Genomic DNA, 11,315 nt, shown 5'->3' on the forward strand with positions numbered 1-11,315 from the left:
TATTTTATGGACCGAAGCTTTGCCAAGTAGGAAATTTAGACATTTTCTGTGTAGTGATATTTTAATTCTAGTTTTCATGACCTAGAAATAAGACTTGCTTTCATATATGTAGTATCTCATGACTGGAGCAAAGCAAGCCATCCATACTCCTTTTATTTTTCAAGAACTATATTGTAAACAGATGATATATTTCCTCATTGAAAACACATTAAAAAAAAAAAAACTTGCCCTCAAAAAAGAAAAGAAACAGCAGCAACAACCAACACCAAACTTGAAGGGAAAAAAATCAAGAATGAAATAAGCTAAGTGTTTAGCATTAAAAGAGTTGATATTGTGAATATACTTAACTGTGCTAAGTATTTCTAATTTTCTGTGATACAAGCATATAACATTTGTAATGTTAAGAATATAAAATGAATAGCTTGTAGCTATTAATTTAGAACAAATATTAGAGAACAAAGAATCAGATTTTACTTTAAATGGTTAGATAAATTTAATGATGGCTTTCATTGTCTATACACTTAGAAGTTATTTTAGGAAATAATTTATAACATTTCCACTAGATATATTTTGATTAATATTATATATGTATGTATAGGTATGTATAATGTCTCTATATATACATAGTGTGTATGTGTGTATATATACGTATGTGTGTATCTATGCATAGTTCAAAAGCATTTTATTGTCTATCTCATTGTCTATAGCACTTTTTAAGTTATAGTTACAAAATGTGATAACAGATATAGAACCCTGCCTTCCTGGAGCCTGGAAAACTATAAAGCAATAAAAAACTAAAATGATTTTTAAACATGTTTTAATGTGTGTGTGTTTTTTATGTGGTTTTAATGGGATTACAAGATATTTTGTTCAGAGATGCCACAGTGTTAAGTGAATCATGAAATAATTTCTAGAAAATATTACTAATATCATTGTCTGGAGTTTATTTCTAAGAAATTATACTTGTAACCCTGGATTAACTTTATGATGCCTTTAAGCTTAACGGCTCTAAACTCTATTAGGGACATGGTCTAAGGCCTTTAAAAAATCTAGACACTATTGGTCTCAGCCCCTTATAGATAGTCCAATGTCCATCAAAGATTTTTGCAAATTCCTGGTTGAGGTGTCAAAGTAGAGGGAGAAACTTCAGCTCCAATTATCTGCCTTCAATTAATTCTTATACTTTACTCTGCCTTAGGATTGTTCCTTTCACTTCGCTCTAAGGGAAAGCTTAATATGAGACATATACACCACTTCTTGAGGCCTCAAGCCAAAAGTGAACAGGATATTATTTTAAGCAGATTTTTATTGAATAATATATGAGCATGATGTATCAAAGTAGATTGAAATTGCATATTAGATATACTTATCCTTCAAATACATTGATCATGTAGGTATAGGAGATTTCTTCTCAATTCCATCACCACAAATAGCACTCTGGCCTATTGACATTTCCCGAATCCCTCTAGTCATCAATTGAACCATATTCCCCCAATGACACTAGTTCTCATTTGTCCACGGAAGATATGTACCAAAATCCACAGTGGATGCCTGAAACCACAGATAGTACCGAACTCTTTGTTTGTTCCTATACATACATACCTATGATAAAGGTATCATGGGTACAGTAAGAGATTAAGAACAATAATAATAAAATAGAACAACTATAACAATAAAAGTTGTAATAAATAAATAATAGAACTAAATAAAAGCTTGTAATAAAAGTTATGTGAATGGCTTTGGTATCATTATTAAGTAAAATAAGGGTTTCTTGAACACAAGCACTGCAATACCATGATCTGACAACTAAGAGAGCTAAGTGACTAATAGGAGGGGAGTGTATACATCCTGGATGCGTTGACAAAGGGATGATTCATGTGCCGGGTGGGATGGAGTGGGATGGCAAGAGATTTTATCATACTACTCAGAATGATGCACAATTTAAAATTTATGATTTATTTCTAGAATTTTCCATTTAATACTGTTGGACGGTAGTTGATTGTGGGTAACTGAAACCATGGAAAACAAAACCACTAATAAGAGGTGACTACTGTACTTTCTTAATTTACTAGAGAAAACAATTCAGGGCTCATTAATATGTATCTATATAACCACTACTTATAACTACTTGAACAAGAAAAATATTAAAACAAAAGCCATATAGACAGGAGATCCTAGGAAGGGGAGAAATTTATATTTATTTTTTACAGATCCATTGATTGAATTTGTCTGGTCTGTTTAAAGGAGTTAAGAGCATTAATTCATCCATTTCAAGAAATGTTGGCACCGTGCTAGACTCTATGTTGACTGAAATAGATAATGTCCCTGCATATCCATATTTTTTTTGTCTGGGAGAGTCAACAAATTATCACATAAATAGACACAGTTGAGAGCCATGATGAGTGCTATATAAAGTATGAGTTTGTTTTGGTAAAGTGTACAGGGAACCTAATTTCCACTGAAGACTCAGGAGGGCCTTTCTGAGAGTTAATCATGTACAGCACGTCCTCAAAGATGAGAAGAAGCCAGGCATGGAAAGGGCAAGGAGGAAGATGGACAAAGGCCCTGAAGTAAGAACTTGGTGTTTGAGGGAATGACAGAAGATCAGAGTTAGTAGCATAGGGAGCGCACCCACAGGGCAGTGGAGGTCAAAGAGCTCGTAGAAGACGGCAGAGGTCAGCTCCCAAAGGATTCCAGATACTGTTTTAGGTATAATAGGAAATCATTGAAAAGTTTTGGGGAGGAGATAGTATGATTCAAGTGACATTTTAAGATCACTCTGGTATTTATGAAGATTAAATCCAAGGACAATAATGAATGGCATTTATTTTCATAAATCTAGAAGAAGTTATGAAATTGGAGACATATTACACAAATTATATATAAGATAACAGACCTTTTTTTAGAAAGAATTAGGTATCAGGAAATATATCCCATTTGTCTAATTAGAAAAGAAGCGCCTATTAGAAGCATTAAAACTCTAGAATAAAATTTCTAGTAGATACTATATACATGAACTTCTTCATGTAGGTAAAAATCTAAATTACTTGAAATGCTTTTTCCTATTTAATCATTAAATGGAACATCTGATTCTAATATTCCCATGTATCATTCAAATGCAATTTCACAGGCAAAACCAAAAATTCATGGGTCTAATTTATATTGCCTTTGCATTCACACATCTCCATACAGCTGACTGTGTGACTGCTGCAGTGAAGAATAGGGCTCCCTAATTTGAAACTATACCATTCAGAACATTTATTATTAATAGGTGTCCTAGTCACTTTATTAATTATATAAATCTTTTGTACAAGGGTTGCTGCAATGACTGAGAGACTATATACGCAGCACTATCAGCATGTAATATACTGCTGGTGCCAACTACTTGGTGAATATGAGTATATCATAGTTTCAATAGGTGTTTTTTAATCAAATTTACACATTTTAAAAAATTGATTGCACACATAATAAAGAGTTCATGAAAGAGGGCCACTATTTGCTAAAATTAGTTCTATATATTATAGCAAAAATACACCATATTAACCTCACGCTAATACTCAGAAAATTTTCTACAGCCCTTGCTTCACTTTTGGTACAGTTTTACATTTTCCTAACAGTTGGGAGTAGGCTCATCTATTCCCCCAGTATATTTCTTTCCTTGCGAAACTTTTGTGGAGCCTTTCAAATTTGAATTATAACAGTAATTCAGATGAAGTTATGCTGCAACCAGTCTCAGCTCTTAATAACTTATACACATCTGATAATACATGAAGTAGGCTTTACTTTATATTTTAGGAAATTGACTGGTACACGGTGCCTTTCTCTTCTGGAAATGGAAAATGTTAGCTAAAATGACCCAAAGCATGAAAGTGATGAAAATAATGCACAGTTAGTCAGACCCTCTAGCATTTTTCATGCAGTCCACTCCTAACCCTCCAGGGGAAAAAAATGTCAACTTTGCCTTCTATGAAATAAGAAATTCTGGCCTTGATTATCACTCATTCTTAATCATACTCTTTCCATTCACACATTCATTTAATGGAACTTTCTCTGTAAATCAAAAAACAGGTCCCAATTTCAAAAATTCTTCATGCTATTTTCAGAATTTGTTTTCAGAGGGAGCCACCAAGGCATTCCTATAATCCTAAACTAATTTTTAGTTTTCCATTTCTATAAAATTTTGGTTTTGCTCTCTTTTGTCGCATTGATGAAAACTACAAATAAAAAGGGTTAAAATAGCACAAGGAATCTTCTTCCCTAATATCCCGAATAACAGAAAAAAAAAAAAAAAGGAATCAGCTCCTCTAAATTTGATTCATATTCAACATGAAGTTGGAGAGAAGAAAGATGGCATGGAGTTGGGGTAGGGTGTAGTTAACTAGAGAGTATTCACAGCTGCTCCCCTTGCTCAATTCTTTGCTTGCTGGTTTTGGGGCCTTTGGTTGGGCAGAATTGGAAAAATAGTCAAGATAAAGGATGATAGAAGATGAACACGTTTGAACTGAACTACATTGGAAACAGCAGAGAGTAAGTGATGAAGACAAAGAATGGATTTGAACTAGATCTATGTTTGGGGGTTTGGGAGTTTGGGAGCATTCAATAGAGGTAGGGGAAAGACTGTTTCTGCTGTCATACATGTGATATTATGATAGAGAGAAAGGGTAAAGAGTGGTTTAAGTTGTGTTGATTGTTTAAAAGTATAAACATCCATAGCCATTTCTTTAGAGACTGAAGTTTAAAAAATGGAAAGGCTCTCCAATTGGTTTTGGATGGTCAATTGTTTTTTCATCTAAGGCAGCACTGTTTGGGCCACTTGGTAGTTCAGCTTTACATAGGCTAAAACCACGTTGGAGTTAAACATTCAAATGAGGATTCTTTACCTCTTTCACCTTCACATGAGGGGAGGAAATTACAGCTCCAACTTAGGCTTTTATGTTATTCTATCTATCTATCTATCTATCTATCTATCTATCTATCTATCTATCTATCTATCTGTCTGTCTGTCTGTCTGTCTGTCTGTCTGTCTATCTACCTACCTACCTACCTACCTATCTACCTATCCTCTATCATCTATCTATATCTAGGAAGGTAGATATAGATGTAGGTAATAAAATAGCTATTATTTACTGAGAACCTACTATGAGTTGGGCCTTTTGTATACAATACCTAATCCTGACAAAGTATTACTATTGTGTTCATTTTACAAATGAGAGAACTGAAGTTCAGAAATGTTAATTGGCTTGTTCAAAGCCATACAGCTATTAAGTGGACCTGCTAGAGATTTTAATCTGATGTGTATGAATCCAAAATCTATTAACTTTTCTATTCTATCATGCTGCTTCCCCATGCATTCTTTCTGAGCAGAGAAAGTAAGGCAAGTATTAAAGGGAAAGAATTATTGAATCCCCCCTTTTTATTATTCTGTTGCCAACATAAATATTTTCTCTCTAAACTTATTTTAAATCAAAACAGAACCAATATTTATTAAATAATAGTACATAAGTCAAAAGAACAAACAGACAATTATCTGGTTTAATTGAATTTCATTTGACTTATTTCTTCAGATAGACACTGCTTTTAGCGCGGGTGGCAGAACATACAAATAGAAATAAGGCTTTTGATAATGATACATAATAGGTATTTTCTCTCTTTTCACACAGATCATAGATAAATATGTGTTCCCAAAGATCCAAAGATTTATATATAAATGAGAAAAACAATAACCAGTATTTAAGGCCCAGTTCTCCAAATAAAAGAGGAATATCACAGAAACACAAGGCAGCAAGGCTTCATTGATCATTTGTCTACCTGGGATATTGTCAGCAATATTCAGGTTCAACCCTCTTATCCTTATCAGAATGTTTGTCTGGCAGTGGCCTTACAGATTATCTATTTCTGCTGAATAACTTGCAGCAGGGCTGCTAATCAAGAGAGAAAAGAAGCTGCCTTTGGTGATGAAAATTGCTTTTCAGTGACTGATTGTGCTAATCAATCTTCTACGAGGGAAATCAGGAGGTAAAGATGGCCAATAATTGCAAAACACTGCTGCACACATGAAGAAAAATAACTGATGCACAAAGCACAGAAAAGCAACTCTTGAAAAAATATTGCAGAGCTGGCTATTTAAAAAGTATATATTTTGGAAAACAGTTTTTCACAGTTTAACACCTAAGCCTTATTTTTAATATGTGGGTAAAGACTATGCCTACTTTACTCTGGCATTATTGTATTTGACAACACGTCAAAATTTGAGAGTAACCTAGGATTTCTCACTAGAAACATGAAAAATCATTAAAAGTTATAAAAATTATCAAGATAGCTGGTGCAAGGATTACATTTAACCTCTGATCATAACTTTCTGCATATGATAACCGCAACTGAATTCATAACAATAAATCTTTATTTCTAATGATTCCCAACTGTCAGTGCAGCTCAAAAAATACTCTCCAGTGTTTCAGTCTCTTTCTTTAGTTTACTTAGAAGTTTTTTGTGGCACTACAAATATCAAATCCAATGTAATGACTCTATAGTAAGTTCTATGCAGATATTGTAAAGTAGAATTTAAAACTTACACTCTCCATTAAAAAAAAGTTTTTTCCAATCTGTTGTGCACTTAATACAATTAATTTTTTTTCAATTACAGTTGACATTCAATATTATTTTATATTAGTTCCAGGTATACAGCATAGTGGCCAGACAGCCATATAATCTATGAAGTGATCCCCCTAACAAGTCCATATGCTTAACTATACTCTATATGCTGAACCTCACCTTCCATGACTATTTTGTAACTACCAATTTGTACCTCTTAATCCCTTAAACTGATGACTAACACAATTTTTTAGGACTCTGTATAACCTGAGAGTCAACTACATAAGAGATCTTGAATCATATGTATGAGTAAAATGTGTTAGATAATGTGTGAAATTTGGTAAATCAATTTTGGCGGCTTAGAGGCACATACCACATTTCTTCAAATCTAAGAGAGCATCAATTTTAAGACTCGCTAAAATAATTAAAGAAGAAATATGTCACAAATTAAATCATAACATATTGATTTAATGAAAGTCCTGCATGGCACATAATCTGGTCACACTAGTCTCTTTTTGCTTTGAAGTTTGCTCTTCTATTTCCAAGTGATTTGGAGATTTTTCCTGCCCAGAGTGACATTGCTCAGAGTATATTAGGCAATTTCAAAAGAATATAACAAAATGTAAAACAATGACTATTTATGACGGGAATCTCTCTAAAGTCTCATAAAGCATTTTTGTATCTCTTTGCACGAAATCATGAAATCATGTTCATTTCCCCAATGATAAGTATCTGCTTTAATGGCATCAAATTTATACCCTACCGATGTATTTTCATGCCCAAGTAATTCTATATATCAAACCAAATGATACTGTAATTACTGATAAAACTGTAAAGCAATGAAACTCAACATGTTTAGTAACATAACTCAACCGAAATGATATTAAAAGCTATTACCAAGAGTGCATATGGGCAAGCAACGACAAGTAAAACATAACTGCTGGCTGGCCAGTGTAAGATACAGACACATTCTGATATCAGAGAAGTTAAAATATGAAAAGTGTGCATCTTAGGATTGATGAAATACAATAATATATTGCAAGGTAAAACTTTAGAGATAATGATGTTCAATTCGTTCATTTTTCACAGTAGATCTATGAGGCCCAGCGAATTAAGAAAAGCTGCTTCAGGTGGTAGAAACAAATAAGAATCTTAACTTTTAAGGCAACTTATACTTTATTAATTCCTATTTGAGTGATCCGCCCCTTTTGAATTTATTACTTTATAATTTTCTTATTTCTCAAAGCTGTCATTTGAAGACTGATTTAACTCAACATGCTATCAACCACTGATCATTGAACATGATACATAGGTTGCTTCTATTCTTTATAAAACGAACCTACTTGACAACATAAGATGTTCTTAATCCATCATGCAATTTCAATATCTTATTTAATTTTAGTAACTAAAGGATAAAAATATTATCCTTGATTAGTCTTCCTAAAATAACACTTCCATTCTGCCAAATTAAATGTCTTCCTTTTGTTTCCTGCACCACTTCTAAATTTCTCCATCAAATTTTTAAGGCTTTTCATAATTTAGCCTCATCTAAATTACTCAATTTTTTCCCGTCTACTTGAAAATATATTATCCTGATTTTTAATTTAGTCATTATAACAACTACTCACAAAATTATTGTTCAATCTCAAAATTTTAATTACTGTCCAAGAAATCTTCTGAAAGTTAAATAATTTATTGTATTAATTGGCTTTGGCTAATAGCACACGATGTACACTACATCTGGCTTTGAGTGTTATTCACTTTTAATACATTTGACAGAACCAGAAAAGGAGGATCTGGAGTGAACATACATTGGCTATGAGCTCTCATATCAGTTTTGACTTCTTCATCTGGCTTTAATAATCCTTTTTAAAGTTAGCTTTAGTAGTGTGAGGTAGACACTGGCACACATCAGGTGTATGTGAAGGCATTCTCAAGCAGAATATCACCTTTTCCATCCTTTTCCCGTGACAATGTATCCTTGTTTATAATCAAGCTTCTTGCTGAAACAAGAAACCAAATTCGAAAACCATTAAATCAAGCATCACCGAATACTTCAAAATTAGTACTATATAACAGATGGTTGATACTGACTTTTGGTTATTATGTCCATCACTCTGCCAAAAAATAGTGCTCAAAATATTGAAGGACTAACACAATACAAAAATAAGAATAAAAATAAACTTATCAGTACCTAAATGTTTTTGTCATCATTCAGAAAGTATTCTGGATTGGCAGAAATATGTTTAGCTACAAATCAAAGGACTAAGGAGGAATTATATGTTGTTTGAGTTGGTTTGTGATAGGAAGAAATTTCCATTCACCTTTTCTCTTCTTCTCTAACTTAATAGACTGAAGTCCTAATGACAACCTCTAACCTGGATGCCATGATCACTTTGCCATAAAGATTGGTCAACCAGACATTTGATATAAGCCGTTTCCTTTTCTAATAAAATCATACCATCCTACATAATTATAAATATTAAGATTCAATCACCACCTTTTACACAGGAAAACATACATATATATAGCATTATATGTAGTATCATATAGATATGAAATTTTAGATTTAATATGAGTCCAGATTTTACAAATTAAAGTTTCATAAATTAAGTAATATGTCAGAAAATAAATTTAATATTCAAAAACAGAGAATTTAATTAACATGATGGAATACAAACAGCCATTAGAAATTATGGCCTCAAGCCAATTTCTCAGCATATATAAAAAGTTAAAGTTAAATTAAGTTTTTAAAAGCGTACCATGTGATCCAACTAGTGTGATCCTAGTTAAAATCTATGCATACTATATGAAGTTGCTGATATATATTTATTTATCTATATATTAATATTTAGAAGGTCATGCACCCAAATATAATATGAGAACAGTGATTGGTATGAGTCATGGCATTATGAAATACTATTCTGATAAAAAAGGGATGACTTTGTTGTGTTAGTATATTCATTTTGTGTTATTGTTCTTTTTTCTTATACAGAGCATTCTTATTTCCTGGAAGATTTATTCATAATATACTAGGAAAATGTTCTATTATGCCTACTGATTTAAAAAACTATTTACTAATAGGTCAAGATATTTGCAAATTGCATGACAGTGGTCAAGTATGTGTTGATAGATGATTTTGGTCGCCATCGAAAATCAATGGTCATATCTATAGAATTGATAGATCCTTAATTTGGCAAATCTACCTAACCTATGGCTGCATTGGGTTTGTAATAATAGATAAAAGGCTTGTTTAAAGAATGAAATGAAATAATATATGTAAAGTACCTAGTGTACTGCCTGGAAATTAGTAAGCACTCAATAATAATGGTTAATTTTTTTATCATAAAAGTGTGTTATTTTGGATGTTTTTACATAAAATCATATCAGCAAATATATTCGTCTTTTTAAAAAATTATGATAAAATTAGTTAAATAATGTTAAACCAAGAGCTGAGGAATTTATTACACCGTATAGTAAACGTGCAGATCTTGTGCTGACTAGTACTTTGAAATCCCATGAGTATTTCACAGATCAGTTGGTTCTGTGATTATCTGAAGGTATTTCAATGACAGCTTTTTCAATTCATAGATTTCTACTTTAAGAAACTATATTTCCATTATATTAATCCAGAATTAATGTATTGTAAACTTCACTTCACCTCTCCATTCTTCCAACACGTTTTGCCAGCCATGTCTGCAACTCTTAGAAAAACAGTTAAGTTAGGAAAGAAAATCATGACATTCTTATTAAAATAAAATATTCAATAATAGTGGAGTGAGAATTTCCCAGAAGGTAATCACCATTGTACATGAAAGCTCCAAAATATTTCCTGAAATTTATTTTCTCTTTGTGTTTCTTGCTAGTTACTGTAGAGACCATCATATTTGCCAGGGGGAGAAATGAAAGTTGGAAGGGAGATGAGTAGAGAAACTCCCTAATAGCCACAAAACTCATCGCTGAATATCTTATAGCACTGTTAACTTTACTGAAGTTTAAGACAGTGGCTTCAATTTGTCATTTTTTTAAGTCGTTTATATTTTTAGATAAACCTTTCAATCATCATAGGGCTGCTCCAGGTGAAACCAAATCAGGGATCCTAGGGCCTACCTTCTCCAGAAGAGCCTTTGGAACCCCTAGATCTTTCCACTGAAGAGGGCATTGAAAACACCTGAGTTAGAAGATAAGAAAAGAGAAATAAGCACAGGGAGTAACATAAACCTCGATAATCTGATTTATAAGGTGTAGTTTGCTTATTTTAAATTTGAGGACTTCTACAGAGAAACTTCTCTGTGAAACACATAGCATATCTCTAAGAAGCAAAAACTATATCTATCATGAAAAAGAGCACATACATAATTCCAGATTACTGAAGGTCTAAATAAAGCAAAGTCTAAAATGAGGTTCTTTTGCTCATGCTGGTCCCAATCTGACTGCCCTTCTAGGTTCTACTTTTTAGTCTAGGAACTTAACTCTTCCTAAGTACTGACACAAATAAGGCCCATTCTTTGAAGGAAGACTGCAGGAAAACTTTATCAAAATACATTGTCGTACACGAACATAGCATACAATAGGTTCACGCCTACTATATCACATGTGGTTTCATAACACAATATTCCTCACCTCCTCAAAACTCTAGATTCTGATTCTATTTACCACCTACTCTGGTATATTGGGACTAGCAGACTAACAGAATGGTTATTATGTAAAATCAACCTATCTCT

Source organism: Pteropus alecto, unplaced genomic scaffold, assembly GCF_000325575.1.
Source record: "Pteropus alecto unplaced genomic scaffold, ASM32557v1 scaffold272, whole genome shotgun sequence".
In the NCBI taxonomy this organism is placed as follows: Eukaryota; Metazoa; Chordata; class Mammalia; order Chiroptera; family Pteropodidae; genus Pteropus; species Pteropus alecto.